Source organism: Choristoneura fumiferana, chromosome 22 (genome assembly GCF_025370935.1).
Source record: "Choristoneura fumiferana chromosome 22, NRCan_CFum_1, whole genome shotgun sequence".
NCBI classification, from domain to species: domain Eukaryota; kingdom Metazoa; phylum Arthropoda; class Insecta; order Lepidoptera; family Tortricidae; genus Choristoneura; species Choristoneura fumiferana.
Genome location: NC_133493.1, coordinates 13439248 through 13457244, shown reverse-complemented (window position 1 = coordinate 13457244; position 17997 = coordinate 13439248). Strand labels below are relative to the sequence as shown.

General features: G+C 37.7%; 1 protein-coding gene, 1 long non-coding RNA gene and 10 other non-coding genes across 12 annotated transcripts in view; 5 read left to right on the top strand and 7 right to left on the bottom strand.

Moving 5' to 3' along the window:
* The window catches only part of LOC141440537 (uncharacterized), a 304669-nt gene that overhangs the window by 149450 nt on the left and 137222 nt on the right, over window positions 1–17997 (bottom strand). The gene's annotated exons all lie outside the window — the stretch shown is intronic.
* LOC141440153 (uncharacterized) overlaps window positions 1–17997 on the bottom strand; it is a 62654-nt gene that overhangs the window by 12200 nt on the left and 32457 nt on the right. The window lies entirely within an intron of this gene.
* On the top strand, window positions 7751–7822 carry TRNAG-UCC (transfer RNA glycine (anticodon UCC)). The gene has a single exon. It is a non-coding gene; the product is annotated as a tRNA-Gly (tRNA).
* Window positions 13532–13603, bottom strand: TRNAG-UCC (transfer RNA glycine (anticodon UCC)). Its single transcript has one exon. It is a non-coding gene; the product is annotated as a tRNA-Gly (tRNA).
* On the bottom strand, window positions 13766–13837 carry TRNAG-UCC (transfer RNA glycine (anticodon UCC)). Its single transcript has one exon. It is a non-coding gene; the product is annotated as a tRNA-Gly (tRNA).
* Window positions 13977–14048, bottom strand: TRNAG-UCC (transfer RNA glycine (anticodon UCC)). Its single transcript has one exon. It is a non-coding gene; the product is annotated as a tRNA-Gly (tRNA).
* Window positions 14179–14250, top strand: TRNAG-UCC (transfer RNA glycine (anticodon UCC)). Its single transcript has one exon. It is a non-coding gene; the product is annotated as a tRNA-Gly (tRNA).
* On the top strand, window positions 14384–14455 carry TRNAG-UCC (transfer RNA glycine (anticodon UCC)). Its single transcript has one exon. It is a non-coding gene; the product is annotated as a tRNA-Gly (tRNA).
* TRNAG-UCC (transfer RNA glycine (anticodon UCC)) lies at window positions 17160–17231 on the bottom strand. The gene has a single exon. It is a non-coding gene; the product is annotated as a tRNA-Gly (tRNA).
* On the bottom strand, window positions 17367–17438 carry TRNAG-UCC (transfer RNA glycine (anticodon UCC)). The gene has a single exon. It is a non-coding gene; the product is annotated as a tRNA-Gly (tRNA).
* On the top strand, window positions 17575–17646 carry TRNAG-UCC (transfer RNA glycine (anticodon UCC)). The gene has a single exon. It is a non-coding gene; the product is annotated as a tRNA-Gly (tRNA).
* On the top strand, window positions 17783–17854 carry TRNAG-UCC (transfer RNA glycine (anticodon UCC)). Its single transcript has one exon. It is a non-coding gene; the product is annotated as a tRNA-Gly (tRNA).

Sequence of the window (17997 nt, the reverse complement as noted above, 5' to 3'; positions counted from 1 at the left end):
AAAAGACTTATCCAACGATACCCCACGCTATAGGGTTGGATGAGAAAAAAAATCACCCCCACTTTACGTCTATGGGAGGTACCCTAAAAAAAATGTTTTTTATTCTTATTGTACCATTTGTCGGCATAGTTTACATATATCCGTGTAAATTACAGCTTTCCAGCATTGATAGTCCCTGAGCAAAGCCACGGACGGACGGACAGACAGACAGAACCGACATGGCGAAACTATAAGGGTTCCGTTTTTGCCATTTTGGCTCCGGAACCCTAAAAACGGAAAAAGTCGTCATGTGGTTTGCATTGATCCTCAATTAACGACTTAGACCATTCTGTTAAGACGTTCGGCCCCGCCAACGATCCACTAAGCTCTTAATCCCAGTTTAGACTTGTAAGAAAAGTCATGCAAGTTGCATTACATTGTGGTGCTCGATTAACCACTTATAAGTCGTTCGCTTTATGGAATCTCAATATAATCCAACTTGCACGATTTTCCTTGCTAGTCTAAACTTGCCTACGGATATCCCACAGCAATCACTTCTATGCAAGTGACACGTATACGTGACACAGATGTAACACATTCCGGTGCCAGTAACACAACTTTATGATCAATAATTCGCCGGTGACACGCATGTGTGTCAAAAGAATTCATACCTCCTAAAGGCTGGCATAGCGTAAGGGCTTAGCTGAACGTTGCCGGAGCCGAATGTGATGATCCACTGAGCTCTTACGCTAGGCATAGTGCATATCCCACAGCAGTCACAAATACGTGTCACTGGCATAGGAGTAAGAACTACAAAGTCACAGACGTTGTGTCACCCGAATGTGTTAAGAACGTTACGACTTAGAAGAAGAGAGCTATAGCACAGCACAAACAAACAATGTATTTTGTGTATCGAATATGTGTAAATAAATGTCTCTCTCTCTCTCTCTCTCACACACACACACACACACACACACACACACACACACTAACGTTGTATAATAACACCAATCATCTTCGTTCTAACATTACATACGTCAATTATTACCAAAACGTAATATTAAATTACCATTCGTTTGTAAACGTACGGTAATAAAACGAACATTAATTAACTTGTAACAAAAACAAAATTATTTCGTGACAAGAATGTCTTTCAGTAGTATCGGTGTGCTATAAAGTGACATAAAAGTGTAATTATGTTGGTGGTATGACAGTGAGTGATGTTGCGGGCTTGGAGCATTAAACCAACAGGAGATGTCAAGGACGAGTCAATCTGCCAAACGTAATGAATAATTGTTTTGGTGAGTAGTGCCTAATCCATACTATACTAATATTATAATTGTGAAAGTGTGTGTGTTTGTATGTTTATCCGTCTTTCACGTCGAAACGGAGCGATGAATTGACGTGATTTTTGGCATAGAGGTAGTTTATGGGCCAGAGAGTGACATGGGACAGTTTTATCCCGGCAAAATGCACAGTTCCCGGGGAAACAGCGCGCGATAACTGAATTCTATGCGGGCGAAGCCGCGGGAAAAAGCTAGTATTCTGATATTTAGCCCGATCAAAGCTCGGTCGCCCAGGTACTAAAACAATAATGTCGTTACAACAAATCTGTCAATTTCATAGTTCGATTTAAGCGGCAATTTCATGAAAAAAAATAAGAAAATAAACTTTTATCTGTATCTTTCACCAAACGACTACAGTCTTCTGCTTAGAATTAAAAAATATAAAAAAAAAATGTAGACCAGTTTTTTCGCAGTATTATTAGACCACATGACATGACGTCTCCGTTTGGCTTAGTGCTCTATGTCAACTGTGTATATCGACATGCTACTGGCACGAATCGAAGCTGTTTGTAAACATGACAATAAATTTTCATTAGAAAATGATGAGATGAATATGCAGATCATTAGATGTCCATTAGTACTGTTTGCAGTCTTCGGCACCGTTGCTTTTAGTAACTTAGTGCTTGGCAATGAGTCCTGACTAACTAATTCATATTAAAAACAGACTACTGCCTTCCCTACTTTGGTTTTAGCTCCATCACCATCATCATCATCATCATCATCATCATCATCGTCATCATCAGTATCTAATCGTCTTTGTTCTTGTCATTGAATTAGACGCGTATTTCTTCGATTGTCAAAATGCCCATCACTTCTTAGTAAAAAAAGTGTTTATTAGAGCTGAGTCGTCACGTATTTTTTTTTAAACGTAACGTAACAGTTTATTTTTGACAAGTAACAGTTTTGAAAAAGAGTTACTTAGTGCTTAAAAAGCAGTTTCTTTGCTTGGTTTCCTTTCAAAGGAAACGAAAGCTTCGTTATCAATAAGTGTAGCTCTTTAGGATATTTCAACAGTAAGCTTTAAGAAGCAGTTTATTATTTGTTGTAGAACTAGTTTAAGATAAGAATCTGTTATTTGTTCTTGTGAGATAATTTCCTCGAGTCAATATATATATATATATATATATATATATATATATATATGTGATAGTCTGTGGTATCGTTTCTCAATTCGAAGTGTGTGTCTACAGAAACTGTCTTTCGTTTCGGCATTAAACTGTTACTCCGTTACTTTATTAGAAACCGTTTTTTTCGTTTCGTTTCCGAAACAGGTTCATTCAGCAAATAACGCTCGGCTCTAGTGTTCATACTCGTACCTACGTAAGTTTAATTGACCAATGAAAAGTTCAATATCTCAAAAAACACGATTTTAATAAAACATGTCTAAGAAACATTGCTAGAAACCCATCTTTCAAAAAAAACCGCATTCAAACCGGTTCACCCGTATAAGAGCTACGGTGCCACAGACAGACACACAGATATTCAAACTTATAACACCCCTCTTTTCGCGTCGGGAGTTAAAAATATACGGAATCAAAATCTGACTTACTTACTTTAGATGTCTATGCCTTTATGGGTTCAATGCGACATTTACTCTTACACAAAAGGTGTACAACGCCATCTACCGGCGGATTGGGAAGTTACTCTTCCTATTACAACTTAGGTACATAATAACTTTGCTTTAGGTTTTGAAGGTACCTTGAACTTGAACACAGGCACTGTTTGTTTCATCAAACCGACTCATCTGTTATATTTTATCTGTGCCCGTAAAATGTTTACCCCCCGTAAAGTGGGCAAACGCTTTTTGCATAATTACCTAGGTAAAATTTAATTTGCCTTGTTAAGTCTCGAGAGTCCCTTGGGGGTTTACGGCTTGCTTAGTAATGAGGTACGCGTTATTAAAACTAAGGTAACGGCAAAACAGCCATCTAAGAAAGGAATGAAAATGTTTATTCACTTCAAGCTGGATCTAGTCGGTATAAAATTACTTTTTATGCTCTAGTGCATAAAGTAAAATCTTCGTCTAAGACCAAGGTAATCAGGTGTCACCAGCCACAGAGAAGAAAAAAAATTTTTTTTTAAATCATTTTTATTTTAAGTAAAACTAAAAATCAATCAAAATAAATCAATAACACCAAAAGGTTTAATTATACAGCATTCCATGAAAAATAAAAGGTACCTAGTAAGTGAACTATTGTTGCCACTGTTGGTAATTAATTCTCAATCGAAGTGAAAAGCAGAGTGTAAAACTCGAGCATTAAACCCATTTTCCCCTCGGGTAAAATGGCTCGTTTTATATGCTCTTGTTGTACAATCTACTATTAACCGCCAGCCCGTAAGAGAGTTGTGTTTTGAGCATGTTTCTGTGTCTATTTCTTTGGTCCTTTTCAATAGTAGATTGTACATCATGTGCATAAAACGCACCATAACACAGGATAATGAATATTCAACTTAGCCGCAGGCGAGGGCTGATATGGTTAAGACGAGATTGAAACGAGTTTTATGAACAAGTTATATTTAGTTAAGTGTTTCTTTTCATATCTTTTTCGAGAACAAAGAACACATGAACATAGTGTCTTCCCCTTAAGAAACTAAGAACTGCCAATGAACATTTTCTTAGATTAAATTCTGATTAGATAGTTTAAGTTAAAGAATAGTACCTTTTTAACCATTTTATTGTTTTCTCCAATTTTTAGTTAAAGATAAATTGCTTATTAGCCTAGATAGGCTAGATTGTAATGTAATAAAGCACTTTATTAAGCGATTTATAAATTATATATATATTCGAGGAAATTTACAAGATGTTTTATGTTTCATGCATGCATTCGTTCATATATGAATATAAAACAAGAAAAAAAAATTGAAACCTTTTTGTTATCTATCGTTAATATGTTTACGAGTTATTGCATTTATTGAGATTTTAGCTGTCATTAACTCTACCTATTTCAAAAAGAACTGCGTAGCTCAAGTAAGTAGGTGCTTTGTTATTATATACACGCAAAAAGAACCCAAATTCGTTCAGCTGTTCTAATACTAGTAAGATTATATTGTAACAAAAACAAAAAGTCAGAGCGACGAAAAGGCATACAAGTACACGTATGATTTACATCGTTACCCGTTCCAGATAAAAATAACCCCGAACGGGGTACTTAACGGGGCAAAAAAGCTAAATCAGTACCCTTTTAGGATGTAACTTTTTACTAAGCTACGGCCGCGGCTCGTTAAGCCCTCCTAATGAGACCGAAGGTTTTATTCGAAGGAATAACTTGATGTGGCAATAACATAAACATAAGCTACTTATATACAATATATAGGTAGGCAATGTGGCAACGTCAACACTTTCCTAGGTTGAATAAAATCAAATTCAAATTCAAACCATTCATGTTACAAAGACACATAATATTATTAAATACACTTAAGAAAAAAATAAAGTAGATAAAGTAGGCACAGCAGTCAATTCATCATCATCATCATCTCAGCCGTAGGACGTCCTTTGTTGGACGGCCTCCCCCATAGACCTCCAGTTGCTTCGGTTGGCAGCGGCCTGCATCCACCGTGAACCCGCAGCCTTAACCAGGTCATCCGTCCATCTCGTTGGTCGACGACCTAGCGCTGCGCTTGCCGATCCGTGATCCCCACTCGACAACTTTCGGCCCCAACGGCCATCAGATGGATTCTGTTTCCAGCAGTCAAATGCGTGTGTGGAATCCGTGACGAACTATTATGTTAACAGGCCTGAGGCCGTACCTATTGTCAATCGAATTCATCATCTCTTTCTACCGTCGTCTTACCGTCTTACACTGTGGGGCAGAAAGAAGTGGTGTGAAAACGGTCGTGAATTCGAGTAGGTACGTGAGTAGGTACGTGAGACAATAAGGCCTGGGCCTGGCCTAGTGTTTTTGACGCTGGTTTTTCTTTCTTGAAAACATGAAACATGAACATGAAGGTTGACTGGCAGAGATCCCTGCAGGGATAAGTCCGCCTTTGTACTTAACACAACTTTTATTTATGTAACCTTTTTGTTTTTCCTTTTTGTACAATAAAGAGTATAAACAAACAAACAAACAGTGTTAATTTTATGTACCTTTATTTACTGGTATCTCTAATCACGTTAGACTGTGTCTGTGTAATAATAAGTCATTACAATAGAATACAATACAATAACTACCATACCCAACACATAGTAAGAATATTATAGTGGTAAAAATAGTAAAAATAATATAAATGAAACGGATACAAAGTTCAGATCTATTGTCAAGAAGACATTAATATCAAAGGCGTATTATAGAGTTAATGATTATACCATGGACAGGGATATTTGGAAATAATGCCGATCCGCATTAGCGATCCCTTCAAATAGCGAACCTACTGTGTTAAAAATAAAGTTGTGTTAAATACTTGTGATGTATACATATCATTTAATAATACTGTAAATCTGTTTAAAAATATACCTCGTTGAGTTTCTTGCCGGATTCTTCTCAACAGAGGCTTTTCCGAACCGGTGGTAGATTTTTTTTGCCATTCATAAGTGCTTGTTGTAGCATACATTGAATAAAGATATTTTGACTTTGACTTTGAAGAAGTACCTACAGAAAACACAGGTATATACATAGAGATTTTCTAAGGTAAGCAATAGGCGGCCTTATCGCTTCAGAGCGATCTCTTCCAGGCAACCTAGCCTATTGTCATTGTAGATAAATGAAAATAAACTATTTTCAAGCTATTTTATAACTAGTGTTTACATGCGGCTTTGCACACGTAAACCCCGTAGTAGATCCCGAACCGTAGACCCAGTTGTCGAAGTAAAATTCCGGGATATTACTAAATTCCGATGGCATATCCCAAAAATTACATCGTGGATTTTATTAATGTCACATACCAAACAAGTAAAACACCCGCGTCCACATGTTTCTAATCGTAGTGGGAGAAATTTCAAATTCAAATTCAAATTCAAAATTCAAATGATTTATTCAGTAAATAGGCCGCAATGGGCACTTTTACACGTCATTTTTTTTAAACTACCAGCGCTTTCGGAAAGACCATCATTGCCAAGAAGAATGCGCCGCAAGAAACTTGGCAGAAAGTCATTTTTTCATAAAAATATAATTACAAATAAAATACTTAAAAACTATATTATAGGTACAATTAAAGAAAAAAAAATACAAAAAATAACAATAAAAGAAATACAGGGATGTATGGAGTCCCTTAGTTACAATACTAAACACTAACTATATCTAAACTATATCTACGTTCAGTGGAAGTGTAGAATGCTTCCACCGTCATAAATTTTAAAATAATAATAACAATAATTTAGTTCTGAAATATACATTTCAGGTCAAGTAACCATTAAGCTTTTGGATTTCGAAGGCAAGTTCACGTCTGCCGCCCCCAAAGTTAGCTCACCGTAGTTTCAAAATTTTAACCTAATCCCGTGGGAATACCGGGATAAACAGTAGTCTATGTGTCATTCCAGATGTCACCATACCTAATTCGTTCCAAATCCGTCCAAAAGTTTAGTGTGCAGGAGTAACAAACATACAGACAGACAAGTAGGTACATATACAAACTTCTTATTTATAATATTAGCAGAATTTATTATTCCAAGACCGCGACCCTAAAAATTTAACTAAAATTGATGTGATTATGTAACATTAAAAATTTTTTTTTTAGAACATACTTTAAATAGAGTATTTCCGCGACCCATTCCAATACTATGCACATATAATACATTATAATAGTAAACATATACATAATAGTAAGTGTGATACTATGGGGGAGACCTATGGCCAACAGTGGACGTCCTACAGATGATATGATGATGAATCCTATTACCGGCCGCGACACAAATTTGGGTCGCGGCCCGAGGTTAAAACGCTGTGTTAACACAGGTTAAAGCAAAAGCTACACTATCGTAATCTTCGCCCGGCACATTAAGAATCTCCCAAATGACTATTTCATGGTGTCGTACGTGCCAGCTGGCAGCGCGTCCTAAGTATATGCTAGTCGTATTAGTCGTGAATACTTATTGGAATTTATGTAAGACTAGCTTATGCCCGCGGCTTCGCCTGCGTGGAATTCGGTTATTGCGCGCTGTTCCCTCGGGGACTGTGCATTTTTTCGGGATATTAATAAAAAAAAAAAGTAAAACCGACTCCAATAAACGCCTGATTCAATAAATTATTTAAGGATCCCCATGTTGTTCGTTTGTTTGTTTTTTTTATACTCTTTATTGTACAAAAAGGAAAAACAAAAAGGTTACATAAACCACCCATTCATTTGTCATTCCATTCCAACCTTTGCTCATATTCCATGGTCGTTAGTTTAAAGAGGTAAGTATCGATAATTTGTGGTTTTAAACATCTGTTCAAATAGGCAGTTTATTGGAGATCATTAGTATATAGTATAATCCGTGGCAAGTGACAAGCGCGTTGGTGGTGTAATGGTCAGCATAGTTGCCTTCCAAGCAGTTGATCCGGGTTCGATTCCCGGCCGACGCACGTTTTTTCTTAGCATTTGAATTTAATTACCAGGTATTTTAATACATTAAAGTAATTAAGCTTACTTTATATTTAAACATCGACTAAAACTGACACGTTTTGAACTCAATCAGAGCTCATCTTCATCGCATTGCATAAACGTAGCTATCATAAGGTCGCGGGTGAGCAGTTATTGTTTTAGTTCATTCATTATTCACTAGTTCTGTAACAGTTAGTCGCTACCCTCATGTTAAAGTGGCCGTAGACGTTGGTTGAGGATCAGAAGTGAACCTTAATAACGACTTTCTTGGGAACAGTGTGGTGATTTCCCGTTTCCTTCCACAACATAGTGCTGGAGTCCGTAGTTGGCAATAGAACGCTGTCACACTCTCCCATCAGGTCCCTAGTCGCCTTTTACGACACCAACGGAAAGAGATAGCGCCATATATATATATATATATATATATATACATATAATAAATATATATAATAAGTGTTGCGTAATATATGACCACCAATTGACCTAGTCCCAAACTAAGCAAAGCTTGTACTATGGACACTAGACAACGGATAAACATACTTATATAGATAAATACATATTAAACATCCAAGACCCGAGAGCAAACATTCGTATTATTCATACAAATATCTGCCCCGACACGGGAATCGAACCCGGAACCTCAAGCTTCGTAGTCAGGTTCTCTAAACACTTGGCCATCCGGTCGTCGTATATATAGGTTCCCTTCTGGTTCTATTTATGGTCTATTTGTTTTAGGCAACCACGGACTATAGAATAGAATATTACTCTAAACTAGAAGTGTTGCGAGAAGTGATTCTTTGGTGACAAACAATCCGCAAATTTGAAAATAGTAACTATACTAAGTGAGAAAATATTTGGCAATTTTGTCATCAAATAAAAAGCTATGAGGTTGTGTAGGGTTACAGTGAGCAGCAGAAATAAATGAGCAGTTACAGTACTAAAACTGATCTACATACGACTCTACTGCCAAGGTAATCAGAGAGTCTTTACATCCTTTTGAGTACTACAACTGATCATCTTCTGCTGGTCACTGTACAGTACAGCACGCGTTTGATAGTGACAAAGACTCGGGCTTAATTACCAGCTCCAGTTTTTTTTATATATAAGAGGGGGCAAACGAGTATGTGAGTCACTGGATGGGAAGCAATCACCGCCGCCCATGGACACCTCTCAGCTCGAGGGGTATCACAGACTGGATAGGCTTGTTTTTGAAGATCCCTAAGTTGTACCGCTCCGGAAACACTACGCTGGTTCCATACTTTAGTCGGCGGACGGTGCTAGATTGCCAAAGTGCAAAGTGCAAGCTTTTTCTGGTTTTTAGGGTTCCGTACCCAAAGGGTAAAAACGGAAACCCTATTAGGTACTAAGACTTTGCTGTCCGTCCGTCCGTCTGTCAATAGGCTGTATGTCGTAAACCGTGGTAGCTAGACAGTTGAAAGTTTCACAGCTTACTGTGGCCGCTATAACAACAAAGAGCGTACTCCTACCTTAAAGGCCGGCAACGCACTTGGTGACTCTTCTGGTGTTTCAGGTGTCCATGGGCGACGGTAATCTCTTACCATCAGGCGATCCGCCTGCTAGTTTGCCCCCTATACCATAAAAAAAAAACTGGATAAAATAAATATTTAATTGGGCTTCCATACCACAAACGTGTTTTTTTTTTGCCGTTTTCGATATTAATAACGGCAACAGGTAGACGTTTGAAATATTCATAGAATACTAAGTCGTATATTCACCCTGTATTTTTAGGCTTCTTCCCACCCTTCTGTATCTTCCATTTCGACGATATTTACGTGTATTTTATATGTTTTCAACGCAAAGTACACCCGTAGCCACCCCACTTACTGTTGAGTGCCGGCGTCGTCTGACACAGAATATTAAATCCGACGGGGCCTCTGTTGACAATGTCCGCGAACTCTGTTTATATATATTTATATTAGATTATAGATATTTTTAAATAAGCCGTGGTGGCCTATCGCCCCTCAAGGAGCAAACCCCGCAAACAGCAAAAGGAGGTTCAAACCCCGGCTTCATTCATGTGCGAAATTACATTTGAAATTTACCACGAGCTTTGCGGTGGCGGAAAACATCGTGAGGAAACCTGCGTACACCTGCGAAGCAATTCAATGGTGCGTGTGAAGCTCCCAGTCCGCACTGGGCCCGCGTGGGAACTACGGCCCAAGCCCTCTCATTCTGAGAGGAGGCCTGTGTCTAGCAGTGGGTCGTATATAGGCTGGGATGATGAGTTGAACGGATACCATACTTGACGTGACGTCAAATTAGGGGCTTCCAAGCAATATGATCAATATAACGCCCTTGATGTACACTAGTTTATACCGGTGTGGCCTGTAATACGAGCAAAAAATTTAAACATAGACAGCCCTCGTCAAACTGAACAACATTAGTTCAGCGACTTTTAAAAATAATGGAGTCTTTGAATTTTCCCTTTTTTCATACAAATTAAATACTGCTATCAATGTACGCTATCCTAGAACCCAACTGACGTCGCCTGTCACGCTACAAACGTCAAGCATTTTGCTTTACATTGCTTCTTCGAATAAACTTTTAAGTGTAATGTAAATTAAAAAACTTATTATTTTTAAAAGTCGCTGAACTAATGTTGTTCAGTTTGAGGAGCATGATCTATGTTTTAATTATTTGGTCATATGACAGGCACCCGGTAGAAGACTGATCTACCCGCGGATTTGATCACTTAAAACATTAGCTCTGGTAGCCATATCAAAATTGCATGATTGTACTAAATTCCCACGGGTAAATTCCCAAAAGGGCGTTTATTCGAACGTATCGTATTTTTTTTTGACTGAATGGCAAACGAGCAAGTGGGTCTCCTGATGGTAAGAGATCACCACCGCCCATAGACATCTGCAATACCAGGGGGATTTCAGATGCGTTGCCAACCTAGAGGCCTAAGATACCTCAAGTGCTAGTAATTTCATCGGCTGTCTTACTCTCCACACCGAAACACAACAGTGCAAGCTCTGCTGCTTCTCGGCAGGATTAGCGAGCAAGAGGGTGGTAGCAATCCGGGCGGACCTTGCACAAGGTCCTACCACCTTCCTGCGGCTGTAGATTTTGATGTAGTTTTTACGATTATTCGTCAGAGTTCCTGTGTACCAGATAACTAAAAAACTGTATCAGAATATTCGGCCATTTTTACAGAAGTGTCCAGAAAAATGAGACGGTTGAAACCCTCGAATAATCGCCCAAAAATCATATCTGGATCTTGATTTACGTTGTATGACGAACACCCTCGCAAAATTTCATGTTGTAGACATCGCAGCTAAGATTTTGGTATTTAACTTGCATCCCGTGGGAATATTAGGACATCTAATATTATTTCAGACCAGTTTTTCGTCGGTGTCGGGGACCGCTAAGGTTTAAAAAAATACAACATATGTACTTTAGTTTCCTGTTAACCTTAGCGGTCCCCCGACACCGACGACGCTTATATAAAATAATATTACTAAACTCCAATTCAATAGAATCTGACAATCCTGTAGACACTTCCAGCCTACTAATATAAACACCGGGCTGCCTAAGGCTTTGTGATGTGACTATTATTCTTTTTTGATTCCTTTTAGATGATAATTGCAACAACAGGGACATATCAAGTGTGCCCACGATATGGTGTCTTAAATATGTAGAAAATTTTACAGATTCTATTGAATTGTACTTTAGTACTTATACTAAAATTAACTTAGGCTAATTTTGCGGGAAATCAGCATAGTCCCCGCGGGATAGGGATAAACGAATTCTTCGCAGATGAAGTCGCGGGCAACAGCTAGGTAGTGCATACAATTGTTAGTTGTCTTTTTTGGCGGCGTTTTTTTGTCGGCGTTTTTTTTCAGGCGTTTTTTTTGGCGTTTTTTGGTGTCGGGGGTTTTTTAAATTTTTGTATGTCACTTTTTGTATGCTCGTTTATGTCTTTTTGTGTATGTATTTTTATTATTTTTGTTTAATTAGAATTTTACAACGCATTGGTGTTTTAACTCTGTAGTGCTGTAATTATTTATTGACAAATAAATATATAAATAATTTGTAGGAGTAACAAGTATAGAGTAAAAAACTATCGTTTTTATAGTAATAATTTCTTATTTATAACTTTGTAACGTATTCAGTGACCGACAACATAAATGTAATTTCACGACTCAAGATATTTCGCTTGAGTTGAATAACCGAAGCCGCATAACTAAGAAAATAAATATTCCAAGGCGGGCAAAATCGGCGGAGCGCGAGAAATCTTGTTAGAGTCACTTCGAGTTCAAGACAGCATTACTTTTAAAAGAGGATCTGATGTAGCTAATGTTTCGTATAACGCTCTGGCGGCATAATGTTTTTTTCACATAATGTTTCATCATCATCATCATCATCAGCCGAAGACGTCCACTGCTGGACAAAGGCCTCCCCCTTAGAACGCCACAATGAACGACAACTTGCCACTTGCATCCACCGGTTTCCCGCTACTCTCACGATGTCGTCAGTCCACCTGGTGGAGGCCTGCCAACGCTTCGTCTTCCGACACACAATGTTTATTTGACATAATTTGTTGGATTACGGGGAGGCAAGGTTTAAATAAAACAGACGTAAATTAATATTAAAGACAATAAGATTGTAAGTTCTAGAAGGAAATGATATCTAATTTTATTGTAGTTATCTGTCGGCGTAATGTTTTCGGATTAAACTGGGCAAGTGCAAGAAAGATTCATACACGAAGGGTTTTTTATGGGCGTAACTATTTGAAACATTTAGTAAAAAAATGTATAGGTATTTTATATGGGAACCCTTTTCAATTTTCAAATTAAAGAAAGAATGAAATTTTTCATTTTACTTTACATTTGATATTAAGTGTCTATTAATATACCTACCTACTCGTACAATCTCAAACAAATGCAATCAATTTGCGGGTGGTAGGACCTAGTGCAGGGTCCGTCCAGATCGCTACCACCATCTTACTCGTTAATCCTACCGCCAAGCACCAGTGCTTGCACTGTTGTGTTCCGGTGAGGAGAGTAAGAAAATCGGTGAAATTACTGGCACAAGAGGTATTTTATCTTAGCCCTCTAGGTTGGTAACGCACCTGCAATCCCTCTGGTGTTGCGGCTGTCCATGGGCAGTGGTGATCACTTACGATCAGGTGACCCATTTGCTCGTTTACCCTTTTTGTCATAAAAAAAATCCCATAACAGACGGACGGATGGACTTACAGCAGAGTCTTACTAAAATTGTATCTATTTATTATCGAAAAATCTTATTAATCTTATTTAACTTCACAAATCATTTCAAAATAGGTATATTTTAGACAACGATTTAATGTTCAAATTAAGAAAAAAATGCAACAAAAATTAGATTAAGAAAACATTAGGTCAAAATATTTCAGGAAAAACATCAGACCTCTGTACGCGATTACAAAGTGGACCATAAAATAACAATCGTTAAACTTGTAAGTAAACACAAAGAGATAATGGGACATTAAAGGTTTAATATTCTTTTAAAATTTGCTTAGGCTTCTTACGAAGGTATCTACCTAAATATATAAGAATTGTAATTAATGCAGCTTCTTTGAATTTTAATTTCATAAAATCTACTTGTACTTTGACTGTACGTTTTACACATCAGTTTATTCCGCAAATTTAAGCTAATTATTCCTATTTTTGAAAGAAAATTATACATGCGTCGGCCGGGAATCGAACCCGGATCAACTGCTTGGAAGGCAACTATGCTGACCATTACACCACCAACGCATCTGAACTCATCGATGAACTTCAGGTTCTGATTTCAGGATTTGAGCAGTATCTTTAAGATATATAAATATAGATAAGATCTTTAAATACAAAGTAATTAAGTTTAATTACCTCAATGTATTTAATTGCTTGGTAATTAAACTCAAATGCTAAGAAAAAGTGTGCGTCGGCCGGGAATCGAACCCGGATCAACTGCTTGGAAGGCAACTATGCTGACCATTACACCACCAACGCACTTGACTTTTCCAGTAAATTGTCACAAGTAATTTTTCACGTTTTCTATCAACTTCTAAATACAAAGTACCTAATTAAGTTTGATTACTTCAAAGACCTTAAATGCCAGGTAATTAAACTAAAGTGTTAAGAAAATTTATGCGTCGGCCGGGAATCGAACCCGGATCAACTGCTTGGAAGGCAACTATGCTGACCATTACACCACCAACGCATGTGCTTACCTTTTTAAATTTTTGATTTATGTTACTGACGATCTGTTATACTACACTATTTATTCAGCTTGCTATGGTTTATATCATTTTATTTGTATTTAACGTCAATTTTCACATCGATTGACAGATGCGTTGGTGGTGTAATGGTCAGCATAGTTGCCTTCCAAGCAGTTGATCCGGGTTCGATTCCCGGCCGACGCATAAATTTTCTTAACACTAGTTTAATTACCTGGCATTTAAGGTCTTTGAAGTAATCAAACTTAATTACTTTGTATTTAAAAGTTGATAGAACTCGTGAAAAATTGCTTGTGATTATTTACTGGAAAAGTCAAGTGCGTTGGTGGTGTAATGGTCAGCATAGTTGCCTTCCAAGCAGTTGATCCGGGTTCGATTCCCGGCCGACGCATATTTTTTAAAATAATTGATGTAATATTATTAAAAGTAAATGCAATTCTATTGTAAAATTGCCTGTTAAGGCATCCTAATATGTTAATTAGAAAGTGTTTAGTTAATTTAGTATAGGTTAGAATATTATCAAATTTAAAAAATAAATTATTGTTTACGTATTTTAGTGAGGCTAAGAAATATTCTTTGTGTAGATTTCCGTTGTATCCAAACGAAAAAACGGAACCCTTTTCAACGATGTCATTTTTAATATACGTATAAAACCCATAAGACATGGGTTTGCAAGTATGGACTTGCAGATGCGAGATAAGAAAAAAAATTGCTACAATTTAAATTGATTTACATCGGTGCTTGTTATAAATAATTGTTGGGGTTGCCAAAACAAGATTCGCTTTATGTTGCTCGTGGCAAGTTGTGTACTAGCCCAGATTTAAGCCAGACCACTGTTTATGTTAGTGTAATCGATTACGGTACGTTATTAAGTGTTATTAGTTATTTATAATCCTCTTGCTAAAGAGCTGAGGGTTGATTGACCGGTGGTAACCCCTGTATGATTAATGCTCATCCACTGCCGATAACAGGCTATTAATTATGACAAGCATCGGTGCAAATCACAAGAGGAAGGTTCAAAATCATCAGAATTAAGATGATGATTCTGTAAGTTCAACGCATCTGCAATACCCCTGGTGTTGCAGATGTTTATGGGCGGTGGTGATCTCTTACCATCAGGAGACCCACTTGCTCGTTTTCCATCCAGTCGAATAAAAAAAAAGTTATAAATTAATAAATCTCATGGGACACTTGACACCAATTGACCTAGCTCCAAACTAAGCAAAGCTTTTGCTATGGAAACTAGGCAACGGATAAACATACTTACAGATAAATGGATACTTAAATAAACATCCAAGGGCCGAGAGCAAACATTCGTATTGTTCTTACAAATATCTGCCCCGGCCGGGAATCGAATCCGGGACCTCAAGCTTCGTAGTCAGGTTCTACCATTTGGCCATCCAGTCGTCTATCACATTTTCATTTCATAATCATATCAGCCGTAGGACGTCCACTGCTGGACATAGCCCTCCCCCATAGACCTCCAGTGGCTTCGGTTGGAAGCGGCCTGCATTCAGCTTGAACCTGGGCTTAACCACGTCCCATATCTCTTTGGACGTCTTCCACTGTGCTTGCCGATTCGCAGTCTTCATTCGAGAAATTTACGGCTCCAACGGTCAGCTGTTCTCCGTGCTATAGCATATTATGGCCTGCCCATTTATTACTGCAACGAGCAAATATATAAATAAACGGATGGTACTTACGAACATTTTTTTAACCCCCAACTCCCGACGCAAAAAGAGGGGTGTTATAAGTTTGACCGCTATGTGTAGCTCTTAAACAGGTGAACCGATTTAAATGCGGTTTTTTTATTTTAAGCAGGTTTTCTAGCGATGGTTCTTAGACATGTTTTATCAAAATCAGTTCAGCCGTTTTTGAGATATTGAACTTTCAAGTGACAATAATGGTTTTCCAACTTTTTGTTGGTTAGGTTATATCAAAAGTTCTGGTTTCTGGCTGTATTTTTTGTTTATTATGCTGAGAGTTTCTCGAGTGGCAACCACGAACCGGAAGATAAACGTTACGACGCCTCTCACTAGGTGGACTGACAACATAGCGAGAGTTGCGGGCAACCGGTGGATGCTATTGGCGAGTTGTTCCTCATTGTAGCGATCTAAGGGGCAGCCCTTTGCTGAACAGTGGACGTCTTTCAGCTTACTTCGTTTTTTTTTAGCATTAGAAAAAGGGTAAGCAATTTTGACGAGTCTTTTCATTAAAAAACGTTTTAAAAAACACTATAGTAATAGCATATAAATGATCATATGCCCTTGCTAATTGTTCCATATTTACTGTGACTAATTTTTCAAAAGTGTGTTTCAATAAAGTCACGTCAAGATCGCTTACCTTCTTTCTAATGCTAAAAAAACGAAGTATAATGATGAGAAACGCTTGAATCACAACCCTTGGACACAACTGTAACGGGCCTGAAACAATCCTTGATGCGGATTGAATTATTAATGCACCGCTGAACATAGCTAAAACAGTCTCCATGGGTACTACGCGCCATTAGAACGGCAGACGGTAAAATTACAGTTCAGGACGCGTTTAATCTGTGACATTAATGATTTAATGGTTGGCCGTACGCTCAATTACACCCGGCTAAGAGTTATTAACAATATACTATGTTAATTAAAATAGTTTGCGTAGCTTACAAAACCATTAAAAAGGCCATAGTTACTTAATAGTTTGATCAATGGCTTCCCAAGTAGAGAGTCGTGAACGAGTTCGAATTTGGACTTGGACTTTTACCTATGGCATTTTGGAATTTATATACATTTGAAATTTGATCATCATCATTATCCTAGCCTTAGGATGGGAGGGCTAGTACTGTAGTTTCCATGCGGGCTCAGTGAGGATAGGGAATTTCATACACAATACACCATTGAAATTGTTTCGCAGGTTTGTAAAGGTTTCCTCAAGATGTTTTCCTTTACCGTTAAGCTCATGGTAAATATCAAATGGGATTAAGCATATGAATTTCGAAAAACTCAAGAGATCCGTGGTCATAGGTTAAAGCACTAGGCTTCCATGACTTTGTTGAAATGTGATACGTTCCATAAATGCCAGGTAATTAATCTCATTGCTAAGAAAAAGTGTGCGTCGGCCGGGAATCGAACCCGGATCAACTGCTTGGAAGGCAACTATGCTGACCATTACACCACCAACGCATCTGAACTCATCGATGAATTTTATATATTTATTTCGTACTGATATACATGATCTTGAAATACAAAGTAATTAAGTTTAATTACCTCAACGTATTAAAATGCCTGGTAATTAATCTCAGTTGTTAAGAAAAAGTGTGCGTCGGCCGGGAATCGAACCCGGATCAACTGCTTGGAAGGCAACTATGCTGACCATTACACCACCAACGCCGATGATCAATTGAATAAATAAATTTACTTATTTACAACTTAAACTATAAAGATACTCGTTGAACAGCTGAATAAACAAAAAAATATATTGAGACTCTGTTAAGAGGGTTACATAAATTAAAAACCTTAAACAGATGCGTTGGTGGTGTAATGGTCAGCATAGTTGCCTTCCAAGCAGTTGATCCGGGTTCGATTCCCGGCCGACGCACGTTTTTATTAACAATTGAGATTAATTACCAAGCAATTAAAAATACATTAAGGTAATAAAACTTAATTACTTTGTATTTAAGAGTTGATAAAAGTCATGAAAAATTGCTTGTGATAATTTACCGTAGAAGTCAAGTGCGTTGGTGGTGTAATGGTCAGCATAGTTGCCTTCCAAGCAGTTGATCCGGGTTCGATTCCCGGCCGACGCACATTTTTTAAATTAAATGAAACGATGATTACCTCCATTACATAATTACAAATAAACATTTCCTTTTTGCACGACTTCCCAATGAAGAAGCTTTTGTATTTTAAAATAAAAAAAAATTGTTATAGTGTAAATTTTTGGAGTCTT